This window comes from Diospyros lotus, chromosome 11, assembly GCF_014633365.1.
Source record: "Diospyros lotus cultivar Yz01 chromosome 11, ASM1463336v1, whole genome shotgun sequence".
Classification (NCBI taxonomy): domain Eukaryota; kingdom Viridiplantae; phylum Streptophyta; class Magnoliopsida; order Ericales; family Ebenaceae; genus Diospyros; species Diospyros lotus.
The window spans coordinates 31,371,122-31,386,063 of NC_068348.1; the positions used below are offsets into that span (position 1 = coordinate 31,371,122).

At 26.1% G+C, this 14,942-nt stretch overlaps 1 non-coding gene across 1 annotated transcript; it reads left to right on the plus strand.

Moving 5' to 3' along the window:
• The first annotated feature begins 929 nt into the window (after nt 1-929).
• Nucleotides 930-1,003, plus strand: TRNAT-AGU (transfer RNA threonine (anticodon AGU)). Its single transcript has one exon. It is a non-coding gene; the product is annotated as a tRNA-Thr (tRNA).
• Nucleotides 1,004-14,942: the final 13,939 nt, after the last annotated feature.

The following is a 14,942-nucleotide window of genomic DNA, read 5'->3' on the forward strand; positions in this document are numbered from 1 at the left end:
TTTAAATACATCCTTTTTTATACACGTCAAAGTATAATGATTAAATTGATTAAAAAATTTAAATATATAAATATAATCGAAATCACATAAAAAAAATCATAATATAGAAGTTAAATTGAGAAAAAATGCAAGTACAATGATGTATTCAAAACAACGAAAAATTTAAATTAATATACCAAAAAAACGTAAAAAACATGTATAAAAATATGAATTTGATCAAAAACTTTTATAGTCCAAACTACATTAATCGTATTAGTAATAAATTAAAAAATCTCATTACAAATATCTTTTAGGATAGCAACAAATGTTTAAAAGCTCGAATATAAAACAAAAATCACAAAGAATAAAATAGTTTAGAGTAATGTTGACGCGATTACATGCGAAGGTACTTAAAGAACATAAGATGAAAAAACTTGGCCACAAGAAATGGTGCTAAATTGTTAAGATTGCTGTTAAAATATAAGTTGAATGGGTATTTTTAACTATAACTTTACAACTAATAATAAATCTGTTATAGTCACTATTCGGGCGAAATATGAAGTTTTCCTTAAAAAATATGCATTCTCCTTAATAGAAAAGGCTCTTTTACGAAATTGAAGGAGAAAGTCCCATTAGATAAGTAGCTAACCAGTCATCTTCTCGACACTTATCCAATCATCTTATTCTTTATTTGATTCTGTCATAGTTTGATTTATTCTGATACAAATTTTAATTATTGTATTTTTAGTAACAATAGAACCCAATAATAAAGTTGTAACATTTATATAATTTACAGTGTGGTTGTGTTATACATGTGTAAATTAAAAAAATATAAAAATTAAACCGCAACTACCCACTCTTTAACTAATAAATTTTAATTCAAAATATTATCTTTTAATTTGATCGATTTTTAGATAACTAATATTATAGCCTTCAAAACCGACTGCATTGCTTTCGTAGCTCAGTTGGTTAGAGCACCCGTTTAGTAAGCGGGAGGTCTTGAGTTCGACTCTCAACGAAAGCAAGTGAGAGCTTTTTGCTTTTTGAATATTTTACTTTTTTGTTAACTTTTGAAGTCTTGAGGGTAATGATCTCAGTTACCGTCATGATAATTGTTTAGGGGCAAAAAAGACATTTTGTTATATGTGTCTGATCTAGATTAAAATTTAATTTGTTATATTGTTAATTTTTTTTATCTATATTTGTTATATTAAATAAATTTTAATTACTTAAAATAAATTAAATTTGTTAAATATATGTTTAATGATATTGCATATCAACTTAAAAGGGGGAGATATGAAAATACCCTTCATCCAAAATAGAATCAAGTTCAACACTCAAATTTAATTTAGAAGTCCATCAAACCATTAAGATCAATCTTGAAGGATTGGGACCGGACTTAGAATAGGTCTAAAATTCAAATCTAAAGTTATCTTAATTACAATAATAAATTCGATATAAAAAAGTGGACTGACATCCGAACTCACACGCAGATCATGTTGCAAGCTGGTTAAGCTCAACCAAATAATTAAACTTTAACATTCAAGTGTCACAGATCTAACATATAAATATGTGACTTTTGAAGAGTCATGTATCTCATTTATTGCGCATCAAGTATATATCATTATCATATCATCCAATCTCGACCTATTAACTAACTTAAGCATTGAATGACAGACTAGGAGATTAACTCTCATTCTTTTCTTACATGTCAAGCTAGTCTAGGACAAGGTTGGACTTGAGGGCAACAAATAACACCTCAAGACCGAACATAATCAATTACAAGCTTCGTTATTGAATAGATTAGATAGCGATCAAATTCAAAACCTATGAGTGATAAATGTTCGAGTTAACAAAACTAATAAAATTAGACGAACCAAAATTGTCAATTTAATTTGATTAGTTTTTTGGTACGGTTCAATTTGATTATCTTCTCTTCAGTTAGTTCAATTCGACTCAACAAGTTTGATAAAATAATCAAATTGACTGAAGTATATAACGAAATGCTATTTGTGATGAATGTTGTAATATAATTTGTTAGGTATTTTATTTTTTTTACATAAAACTATTGATATTTTGAATAGTTATTGACCAAATAAGTTTTTGTTTAGCTTGATTAAGTTAAAAAATTATATACATTATTTTAAAATTATATGCATTGGTATTTTCTTTTCGTTTTTTTAAATTTTTGATTCGTATTTGTTAGAATTAATTTTATGTGTTATAGAGATTTTTTCTTATTTATTATTGTTAATTCAATCGTTAACTCTTAATTAATTAAAAGACTAAAAGGGAAGGAAAATAAAGGATGGAGGGACTAAATGCTACATTTTTAATAGTTTAGAGACTTTTTATGTAATCAACCTAAAAACATTAATATGATGTGTAATAAATATTTGGTCATATATGATATCGTTAATTTGAGGCCGCGTTTGTGCAATTCCCTCCACTTCACTCTGCTTGATTTATCCAATAAAGTTGGTTAGGATTCAGCTTAAATCCGCGTACACATCCAGATATGTACGTGTGTGTGTATATATATATAAAATGAAATTGAGCCAATGATTACATACATATCAAATTGAGAATTTTTCTTTCTTGTGTTCTTGGGTTGAGATGACGGAGACGACAGTGATGGAGAGTTCAGTTGCGGTGGCCGATGCATGCTCTGTGGTTCAAGGGAAAGGCATGGCTTATCGGCGTCCACTACTTCGGTTGAAGATTATCATGGGAGGGAAGCTCATCGTGTCACGTTTGTGCAGACGACAAGATCAAAGGTTGATCGCTGGTGATACGGATGACGAGGACGAGGACGATGGAGAGACGGTCAATGGCCCTCATGTCGATGATGATATTCTGGATCATGACGATGCGTGCTCTCGGTTGGAAGATGGAGAAATTAGTCTCTTGTTGCAGATGAAGAAGAAGATGAAGAAGATGATGAAGAAGAAGAAGAATACAACTGATGATGATCAAATATTGGCAAAGCAATCAGGAGAGATTGCTGATCAGAAGGCGGCTGCAGTTTGTACTGTGTGTAGATTGAAGATTATCCATGACGGGAAGGCGTTTGTGATGGGGTCGAGGCCGGAACAATCACCCTCCAATCAAGAAGATCAAGAAAGATCATCAAATTACAAGAGTAGAGAAGATGGCACCGGGGACTATCATCGTCGACGTCAGAAACGGAAACACAGCGGCGACGACGTCGGCCATGAAGAACAGCCCTCGATGAAGAAACTTAAGCCTGATGGTGGTGTTGGATCGATGCGGAACTGATGGATGAATTGAAGGGGAAGAAGCAGTGATCGATGGAGATGATATATAATATATATATTGGTGGTGAGTGGTCCAAGTGAAGTACGCAGTTATATATGTATTGGTTTAATAATTCTTGGTCATGTGGTTCTGATCAAAATGTAAAATATAGCTAGCTAGCTAGCTAAGCTAGGGATACCTACTTCTTCTTTTCTTTCTCACATTCTTCATCTGAAAATATGATCTTTTAGCATGTAAGACAATTTGTATCAATAAAATGTGAAATTTTTATGCCATATTATTGTATCTTTCTTTTATATGTATATATATATATATATTTGAGTCTTAAGTATAGAGATAAAACTAAATTAATGAAAAACGTGATGGGACCACCTTAGATCAAGCTATATTACAACATTAATCACAAAGAGCATTTCGTTACATATTTTGATCGATTTGATTATTTTATTAAACTAACTAAATCGAATCAAAATAATTAAAAAAAATAATCAAAGTGAACCATACCAAAAAACTAATTAAACCAATTGACGATTTTAGTTATTTCAGTTTTATTAGTTCGGTTAACTTGAACTTTTATTACCCTTAAGTTTCGAATTTGATCACCATCTAATCTATTCAATAACATAGCTTCTACTTTATTTTGTTATGTTTTGAGGTGTTACTTGTTGCCCTCGAGTCCAACCTTGCCTTGGACTATAGCTTGACATGTAAGAAAAGAACAGGCTCAATCCCTTGGTCAGTCCTTCAATGCTCAAGCTAGTCAACAAGGCAAGATTGAATGATGCAATAATAATATATATATTTAATACATAATAAATGAGATCCATGCCTCTCCAAAACACTGGATAATATTTTCAATACATAATATATATATTCAAGCGTTTTGATTCTTTTCTTGTGTTGAGATCATGAAGACAACGACGATGAAGGAGAGCCGTAATGTGCATGATGATGGCGATGATGATGATAATAGAGGAGGGAGAGTAAAACTGGAGGCCATTAAATTGACAAGGAAGAAGAAGGAGATCGAATAAGAAGAGCCCTTTCGATGTTCCGGCGACTGCATGTTCTCTGCTTAACGATCATCACGTCACGGTACAGAATGCCCATTCGCGACGCCTTCTCCCAATCCTCGCCGGCCTATTGGGTTGAGGTTCGATCGTGTCTAGAAGCCAAGAAATGAGGTTGATCAGTCGACTTGTGGACGATGATGATGATTACGATCGATGTCGACGCGGAGAGTGTGGGCGCGTGAGTATAATTACAACGATGATGATGATATCTCATCGCTTGATAACTCTGATGGCCCTCTTTATTTTCTGGAAATTAAGAGATGATGCTTGTGAAGATTGTTGTGATGCAGACAGTGTGGGAGAGAATTACCATGGCGATGATGATCTCCTGCATCTTCTGGAGATTAATTTCTACTATACAGAAGGGGATGATGTTTTTGAAGATAATTGTTAACTTTATGAAGAGGGTGTGGATGATAATTTTAGCTTAATGTAAAATCAATTGCATTTGTTTGATCGATGTTCTCTGTAATCTAGCTATAATCCATATATGCCATTTATCAATGTTCCTCATTTTCATTTTTTTTTTTGCTTTTCTATTTATTATGAGTAAGATTTTATCTAGAAAATTTAGTTAATAAAACATTCCAAAAGTTAAAATTTGAATAAAAAATGATCATTTTTAATGAAAAATTTGACCAATCAAATGCACCATAAATATCTCGCCTCATTTTGCATAAAAAAATGGGAAAATAAGTCGGTCCATTGACGGAGGTGCTTATCTCAACATAGATTTGTATTGATCCGTCATTTGTTCCCACTACAACAAATTTTGGATTAAGAGGCATTTAAAAATGCCTTAATAGATAGTTTTTTGAGACATTTTAACTATTAGGGCATCTACATCTATATATATATTATAACAAAACAGCCGTCAAAATTTTTCCCGTCCATTTTCAGTTACTATTTTAATATTTTATTATATTTTTTAATTTTTTTTGTTTACCCGAAATATAATTTTTATAGGTCATTAATTAAGTCTAGATTGGTGAAAAACATGTAGTTCTTGGAACACGTAAATGATTTTTTTATGGTTGAATAGAGTTTGGAAAATGTGTAAGCATGCTGGTAGATGAAGAGACAAGATCTAATCTATATTATTAATTTTTAAATATTAATATAAAATATTAATTAAAATAAATTACAAAAAAATGAAACTTTCTTAAATCGGGAGAAATCTTGAGATATCAGGTAATACCGTCGAATACCAACTGCCAAGTAAATTTTTTATTTTATTTTTATTTTATATATAGTTTAATTAATTTAAATTTATTTTTTTATAATTTTAAATGTTATAATTTTATATATAACTTAAATGTTATAATTTTATTTTTTAACTTTATTTTTTTTATTACTTCCTTAAAAATGTGACATGTCTTAAATGTGATAATTAATTGCTAGAGGGAATATGTAAAATCATGTATGGATAATCAATTTTAAAATTTTGATTATTATTATTTATATAATTAATTGATTATTTAAATTATCTTTATTTTATATATAGTTTAACTGTTTTAAATTTATTTTTTTATAATTTTAAATGTTATAATTTTATATATAACTTAAATGTTATAATTTTATTTTTTAATTTTATTTTTTTATAGTTTAATTTGTTATTTTCTTAAAAATGTGACATGTCTTAAATGTGGTAATTGATTGCTAGGAAAAATATGTAAAGTCATGTATGTATAATTAATTTTGAAAATTTGATTATTATCATTTATATAATTAATTAATTATTTAAATTATATTTATTTTATGTAGTTTAATTAATTTAAATTTATTTTCTTATAATTTTAAATGTTATAATTTTATATATAACTTAAATATTATAGTTTTATTTTTTAAATTTATTTTTTTGTTGCTTTCTTAAAAATTTGATTTGTCTTAAATGTGGTAATTGATTGTCAGGAGAAATATGTAAAGTCATATATGGATAATTAATTTTGAAAATTTGATTATTATCATTTATATAATTAATTGATTATTTAAATTATTCTTATTTTATATATAGTTTAATTATTTTAAATTTATTTTTTTATATTTTTAAATGTTATAATTTTATATATAACTTAAATGTTATAATTTTATTTTTTAACTTTATTTTTATTTGTTGTTTTCTTAAAAATGTGACATATCTTAAATGTGGTAATTAATTGCTAGGAAAAATATGTAAAGTCATGTATGTATAATTAATTTTGAAAATTTGATTACTATCATTTATATAATTAATTATTTATTTAAATTATCTTTATTTTATGTAGTTTAATTAATTTAAATTTATTTTCTTATAATTTTAAATGTTATATTTTATATATAACTTAAATATTATAATTTTATTTTTTAACTTTATTTTTTTGTTACTTTCTTAAAAATTTGATCTGTCTTAAATGTGATAATTGATTGTCAGGAAAAATATGTAAAGTCATATATGGGTAATCAATTTTGAAAATTTGATTATTATTATTTTTATAATTAATTGATTATTTAAATTTATTTTTTATATTTTAAAATATTATAATTTTATATATAATTTAAATATTATAATTTTACTTCTTAACTTTTTTTTTATTATTTTCTTAAAATTTGACCTGTCTTAAATGTGGTAATTGATTGTTAAACATGTAAAATCATGGATAATCAATTTTGAAAAATTGATTATTACCGTTTATATAATTAATTGATTATTTAAATTATCTTTATTTTATATATAGTTTAATTAATTTAAATTTATTTTCGTATAATTTTAAATATTATAATTTTAAATATAACTTAAATGTTATAATCTTATTTTTTAACTTTCTTTTTACTTCTTTAATAATTTGACCTATCTTCAATGTGGTAATTAATTATTAGGAGAAATATATAAAGTTGAATAATCAATTTTGAAAATTTGATTATTATTATTATTTATATAATTAATTGATTATTTAAATTATCTTTATTTTACATACAATTTAATTAATTTAAATTTATTTTTTATAATTTTAAATGTCATAATTTTATTTTTCAACTTAATTGATTATTGTCATTTATTTAATTCTCATTTTTTCCATTGGTCTACTTCGAAGATGTGCTATATGTTGGACTTGGAGAAATTAAATACAAATTAAATTTGTGTTTTGAAAATTATGTTAAGTAAGATTCAGATTGTGTGGCAAAGCGTGGGAAAAAAAGAGAAACTTAATGGTGATATGTGATTTGATAATTTGAGAGAAATTGAAGAATTTGAAGAAAGAAAAATTAATAGAATAAAACAAATATCTTTCTCTCTTCTTCCTCTTCATTCCCGTTCAATACTTTCATTTCTTCTCTTCTCCTTTCTCAATTCTTCTTCTTAAATTTTCTCTTCTTCTTTACTTTTATTTAGTAAATTTTAACCGTATTTTTTTATCCAGTTTGGTCTTCTGGTGTAACATAACACCACTATTCTATGAAGTGAGTGATATGAATACAACTAGAAAAAATTAAGCATTGAGGGTTCGTGTGGCACGCACATATGAGACAAATACATGTGAAAATAAAAAAAAAAATATGTCTACCATTGAATGCATATTTTAGAATAAAGAGGTTGGTTATCTTTTTTTTTTTTTTTCCTGTTATCGTGTAATTTTTGTATTTTTTTACGCATTGCTTATTGTATTACATGTTAATTTAGGTTTATTTTCTATATGGTTTCGGGATAAAGTTATGTACTTTTTATTATTTGTCTACCCTTGAATGTATATAAGGAAATCTTTCAAAATTTATAATCATTTTGTTGTATTCTCATGATTGTAACATGATTATTTTGTTTATTTTTTACTTATTTATTGTGGTTTTCATTTATTGTAATTACTAAATTATACAACTTTCGCTTTAACGATTTGTTTTTTTTTTTTACAATATCCATGCATCACATGGGTAATCCACTAGTATATATTATAACAAAACAGCCGTCAAAATTTTTCCCGCCCATTTCTAGTTACTATTTTGATATTTTATTATATTTTTTAATTTTTTTTATTTACCCAAAATAGAATTTTTATAGATCATTAATTAAGTCTAGATTTGTAAAAAACGTGTAGTTCTTGAAATACATAAATGGTTTTTTTATGGTTGAATAGTATTTGGAGAATGTGTAAGCGTGCTGGTATATGAAGAGACAAGATCTAATTTATATTATTAATTTTTAAATATTAACATAAAATTTTAATTAAAATAAATTATAAAAAAATGAGACTTTTTTAAATCGGGAGAAATCTTGAGATATCAAGTAATACAGCCGAATATCGACGGCCAAGTAAATTTTTTATTTTATTTTTATTTTATATATAGTTTAATTAATTTAAATTTATTTTTTTATAATTTTAAATGTTATAATTTTATATATAACTTAAATGTTATAATTTTATTTTTTAACTTTATTTTTTTATTACTTTCTTAAAAATGTGACATGTCTTAAATGTAATAATTGATTGCTAGAGGGAATATGTAAAGTCATGTATGAATAATCAATTTTAAAATTTTAATTATTATTATTTATATAATTAATTGATTATTTAAATTACCTTTATTTTATATATAGTTTAATTATTTTAAAATTATTTTTTATAATTTTAAATGTTATAATTTTATATATAACTTAAATATTATAATTTTATTTCTTAACTTTATTTTTATTTGTTGTTTTCTTAAAAAATGTGACATGTCTTAAATGTGGTAATTGATTGCTAGGAGAAATATGTAAAGTCGTGTATGTATAATCAATTTTGAAAATTTGATTATTATCATTTATATAATTAATTGATTATTTAAATTATTCTTATTTTATATAAGTTTAATTATTTTAAATTTATTTTTTATATTTTTAAATGTTATAATTTTATATATAGCTTAAATGTTATAATTTTATTTTTTTTTATTTTCTTAAAAATGTGACATGTCTTAAATGTGGTAATTGATTGTTAGGAGAAATATGTAAAGTCATGTATGTATAATAAATTTTAAAAATTTGATTATTATCATTTATATAATTAATTATTTATTTAAATTATCTTTATTTTATGTAGTTTAATTAATTTAAATTTATTTTCTTATAATTTTAAATGTTATAATTTTATATATAACTTAAATATTATAATTTTATTTTTTAACTTTATTTTTTTTGTTGCGTTCTTAAAAATTTGATCTGTCTTAAATGTGGCAATTGATTGTCAGGAGAAATGTGTAAAGTCATATATGGATAATCAATTTTGAAATTTTGATTATTATCATTTATATAATTAATTGATTATTTAAATTATTCTTATTTTATATATAGTTTAATTAATTTAAATTTATTTTTTATATTTTTAAATATTATGATTTTATATATAATTTAAATATTATAATTTTACTTTTTTAACTTTATTTTTTTTATTACTTTCTTAAAATTTGACCTGTCTTAAATGTGGTAATTGATTGTTCAGGAGAAACATATAAAGTCATGGATAATAAATTTTGAAAATTTGATTATTATCATTTATAATTAATTAATTATTTAAATTATCTTTATTTTATATATAGTTTAATTAATTTAAATTTATTTTCTTATAATTTTAAATATTATAATTTTAAATATAACTTAAATGTTATAATTTTATTTTTTTACTTCTTTAAAAATTTGACCTATCTTAAATGTGGTAATTAATTATTAGGATAAATATATAAAGTCATAATCAATTTTGAAATTTTGATTATTATTATTTCTATAATTAATTGATTATTTAAATTATCTTTATTTTATATACAATTTAATTAATTTAAATTTATTTTTTATAATTTTAAATGTCATAATTTTATTTTTCAACTTAATTGATTATTGTCATTTATTTAATTCTCCTTTTTTCCATTGGTCTACTCTAAAGATGTGCTATATGTTGGACTTGGGAAAATTAAATATAAATTAAATTTGTGTTTTGAAAATTATGTTAAGTAAGATTCGGATTGTGTGGCAGAGCGTGGGAAAAAAAAAGAAAACTTAATGATGACATATGATTTGATAAATTGAGAGAAATAAGAGAATTTGAAGGAAGAAAAAATAATAAAAGAAAACAAATGTCTCTCTCTTTTCTTCCTCTTCATTCCCGTTCAACACTTTCATTTCCTCTCTTCTCCTTTCTCAATTCTTTTTCTTAAATTTTCTCTTATTCTTTACTTTTATTTAGTAAATTTTAACTGTATTTTTCTATCCAGTTTGCTCTTCTGGTGTAACATAATACCACTATTTTGTTAAGTGAGTAATATGAATGCAACTAGAAAAAATTAGGCCTTGAGGATTCGTGTGGTACGCACATATGAGACAAATACACTTGAAAATTAAAAAAAAAAATATCTACCCTTAAATGCATATTTTAGAATAAAGAGGTTGGTTATCGTTTATTATTTTTTTCTGTTATCGTGTAATTTTTGTATTTTTTTATGCATTGCTTATTGTATTACATGTTAATTTAGGTTTATTTTTTACATGGTTTCGGGATAGAGTTATGTGCTTTTTATTGTTCGTCTACCCTTCAATGTATATAAGGAAATATTTTCAAATTTGTAATCCTTTTATTGTATTTTCATGATTGTAACACGATTATTTTGTTTATTTTTTACTTCTTTATTGTGATTTTTATTTATTGTAACTACTAAATTATATAACTTTTGCTTTAACGATTTTTTTTTTTTAACGATATCCATGCATCGCATGGGTGATCAACTAGTTAATAATAATGCCCCATGTAACTATGCCCCAAAAACGTATTGAGGCACTTACAAATGCCTTAAAAACAATTATAAATTTAAGTTTGTTGCGACGCTTAAAAATACCTCAAAAATTACTGTAAATTTATTTTTCATATTCCCCACAAGGCCTTCTCTTAATTCTAACTTACTTCTCCCTCGACTCGAACCCTAAACCTTTCCTTCTTCTTGCACACGCGTGACCACCTAATCTGCGCATCATCTTATTAATATATGTGTCTATGTTTATTTTATAGTATATCTAAGTTTCATTAGAATTATTCTATTGGGGCACTTAAGATTTGTCTATTAGGGCACTTCATCAGAGTGTCTTGTTAGAATTATTTTAATGGGGCATTTCAAAAATTATGCCCTATTAGATTTATCTATTAAGACACTTATATTTGTCTATTAGGGCATTTCATTGTTGTGCCTCATTAGAATTGTGATATTGAGGCACTTTATTAAATTGTGTCTTAAAATGATATTTTATAAGGCACTTAATTATTGTGCCTCATTAAAGTTATTGTATTGGGGCACTTTTTTAAATTGTGCCTTAAAATAGTATTTTAGAGGACACTTTCTAAAAAATGCCCTAAAAAAGATGCCTCGACAAATCATTTTTTTGTAGTGTCCATCATCAAATAAGTTTTTCCAAAAAAAGCCTTCAAAACTTTATAAACAAGGCAAAACTAACATAAACAAAATTCATAAATATAAGTTTTTGTGAATCATTTTTGTTTTTTAACTAAATAAATACAAAATCTGCATAATTGTATGAATTGTTATATAAAATTTCTATTTAATTAACAATTAAAATCAATGGTTAAATGTAAAATCAGTTTCAATTCTTGTTTGTTTTGAAACAATTGTAATCTTTTTTGGCATGTAGAGATGGATCAATAATTCTAATTTTTCTTGTATTTTCAAGAGAATTTGTCAATGAATTTGCCAATAAATTTATGTTTTGATCTTTTAGGTTATGATCATTCTTCTCTTTTTTTGAGTTATATGAAATTGGGACTCAGAACATCAAACGATTGGTTTTTATAAGTATGAGGGTATAGTCTCTCGAAACGGACTTTGACAATCAAGTTAGAATCCAATATTTAAAGATCAAAGTAACAAGAAGATTTATATATGAACATGCTTACCCTTCAAAAGAATTAGCATTTATGTAGCTCAACCCAGATGAACTAAGTATTATCTTTGATCAAAATTCCTTCGTAATTTATAAGTGAGACTCCTTGTAGTATACTTGACCCCTAATTCCAAAGTTGCCCATATAAGGCAAATCTTTCGGTAGACAAAGAAATCACAATGCACAACATCTTTTATTAGAGATTACGTGTCATTTTATAATAGGTTTGTTGCTTAAAAAGAAATAGATAAAGAACTATCCATCAAAAAGCAAGGTGAGACTCAAACAAACAAATAAATATATAAATATATATATATAAAAGAAAGATACAAAAATATTGCATAAAAATTCCACATTTTATTGATACAAATTGTCTTAATTACATGCTAAAGATCATATTTTCAGATGAAGAATGTGAGAAAGAAAAGAAGAAGTAGGTATCCCTAGCTTAGCTAGCTAGCTATATTTTACATTTTGATCAGAACCACATGACCAAGAATTATTAAACCAATACATATATAACTGCGTACTTCACTTGGACCACTCACCACCAATATATATATTATATATCATCTCCATCGATCACTGCTCGCTAGCTTCTTCCCCTTCAGTTCATCCATCAGTTCCGCATCGATCCAACACCACCATCAGGCTTAAGCTTCTTCATCGAGGGCTGTTCTTCATGGCCGACGTCGTCGCCTCTGTGTTTCCGTTTCTGACGTCGACGATGATAGTCCCCGGTGCCATCTTCTCTACTCTTGTAATTTGATGATCTTTCTTGATCTTCTTGATTGGAGGGTGATTGTTCCGGCCTCGACCCCATCACGAACGCCTTCCCGTCATGGATAATCTTCAATCTACACACAGTACAAGCTGCAGCCGCCTTCTGATCAGCAATCTCTCCGATTGCTTTGCCAATATTTGATCATCATCAGTTGTATTCTTCTTCTTCTTCATCATCTTCTTCATCTTCTTCTTCATCTGCAACAAGAGACTAATTTCTCCATCTTCCAACCGAGAGCACGCATCGTCATGATCCAGAATATCATCATCGACACGAGGGCCATTGACCGTCTCTCCATCGTCCTCGTCCTCGTCATCCGTATCACCAGCGATCAACCTTTGATCTTGTCGTCTGCACAAACGTGACACGATGAGCTTCCCTCCCATGATAATCTTCAACCGAAGTAGTGGAAGCCGATAAGCCATGCCTTTCCCTTGAACCACAGAGCATCCATCGGCCACCGCAACTGAACTCTCCATCACTGTCGTCTCCGTCATCTCAACCCAAGAACACAAGAAAGAAAAATTCTCAATTTGATATGTAATCATGGCTCAATTTCATTATATATATATATATACACACATACATATCTGAATGTGTACGCGGATTTAAGCTGAATCCTAACCAACTTTGGATAAATCAAGCAGAGTGAAGTGGAGGGAATTGCACAAACGCGGCCTTAAATTGTTAGCCGTTGGTTCTTTCAAGTTCATCAGTTTTTAACAGTTATCTGTAACTCAAACTCTACAGTTGTATGTGATTTTATCATCTTAGTAACTCAACTAAAATTTTATCATATTTCATCTTTCAATCATTTCTTTTGGTTTTCTTTAGTCTTTCAATCATTTCTTTTCATTTCTTTAGTCTCTCGATTAACTGAAAATACGACTAAATTCATTTCCTTTAGTCTTTTGATTAACTAAAAATACGATTAAATTAAGGATATCATGTAAGATAAAATATTTACTACACTTTAAATTATTTTTATTTTTAGGATGAATACATAAAAATTCTTTAAATTATTAAAAAATATAACATTTAGTTATTCATTTAAAATTCTGACATATTTCTTCCTTCAATCTTTTACCTCCGTTCCCTTTTTAGTCATTAAATTAATTGAGACTTAACGATTGAATTAACGATAATGAGTAAGAAAAAACTTTTATAACGCAAGATTAATTTTGACAATTACGAAAATTGAACCAACAAAAAATTGTTCATAGTAAATGTTCCACAAGTCATAATAAGTATTACTAGAGTAAAAAAAATATTACTTGATTAAGAACAATTTTTACTCTATTAACTATTGAACAGATTTTAATCTAAAAATATCACTCAAAAGAAGATTTGTTACTCAAATAAAAATAAGTGTTACTCGAGTAAGATTAAGTGTTACTCTAATAAAAAAAATATTACTCAATTCAGAACAACTTGTACTCGATTAACCATTATAAGTAGATTTTAATCGAAAAATATTATTCGATTAAAAAAAATTATTACTCGAGTAAAGATAAGTATTACTCAAGTAAAAAGAATATTTCTCGACTAAGAACAACTTTTACATAATTAATATTTTGTGAGCAAATTTTAATTTAAAAATATTATTCAATAAAAAAAATTATTACTCGAATAAATTAAAATAATATTACTTGATTAAAAAATTTCTCTAACCCGAGTAAGAGTAAGAGTAAAATTGACATTTCAGTTGATTTAATTATTTAAAAAAAATTAAATAACGAGACTAAACCAGAATGAAATAACTTAAAAACTCAAATTTAAAAATTGAACCAAGTTAATCTACAAATTAAACTAAATCGAACTGTCAATTTCGACTAGTTTGATTCGATTATTTCAGCTTAACCAAAATTTTACTCACCTCTAGCCACTACGGACATAAATTGTCAATATATTGTATACAATGATAGGCTAGTTTCTTCGA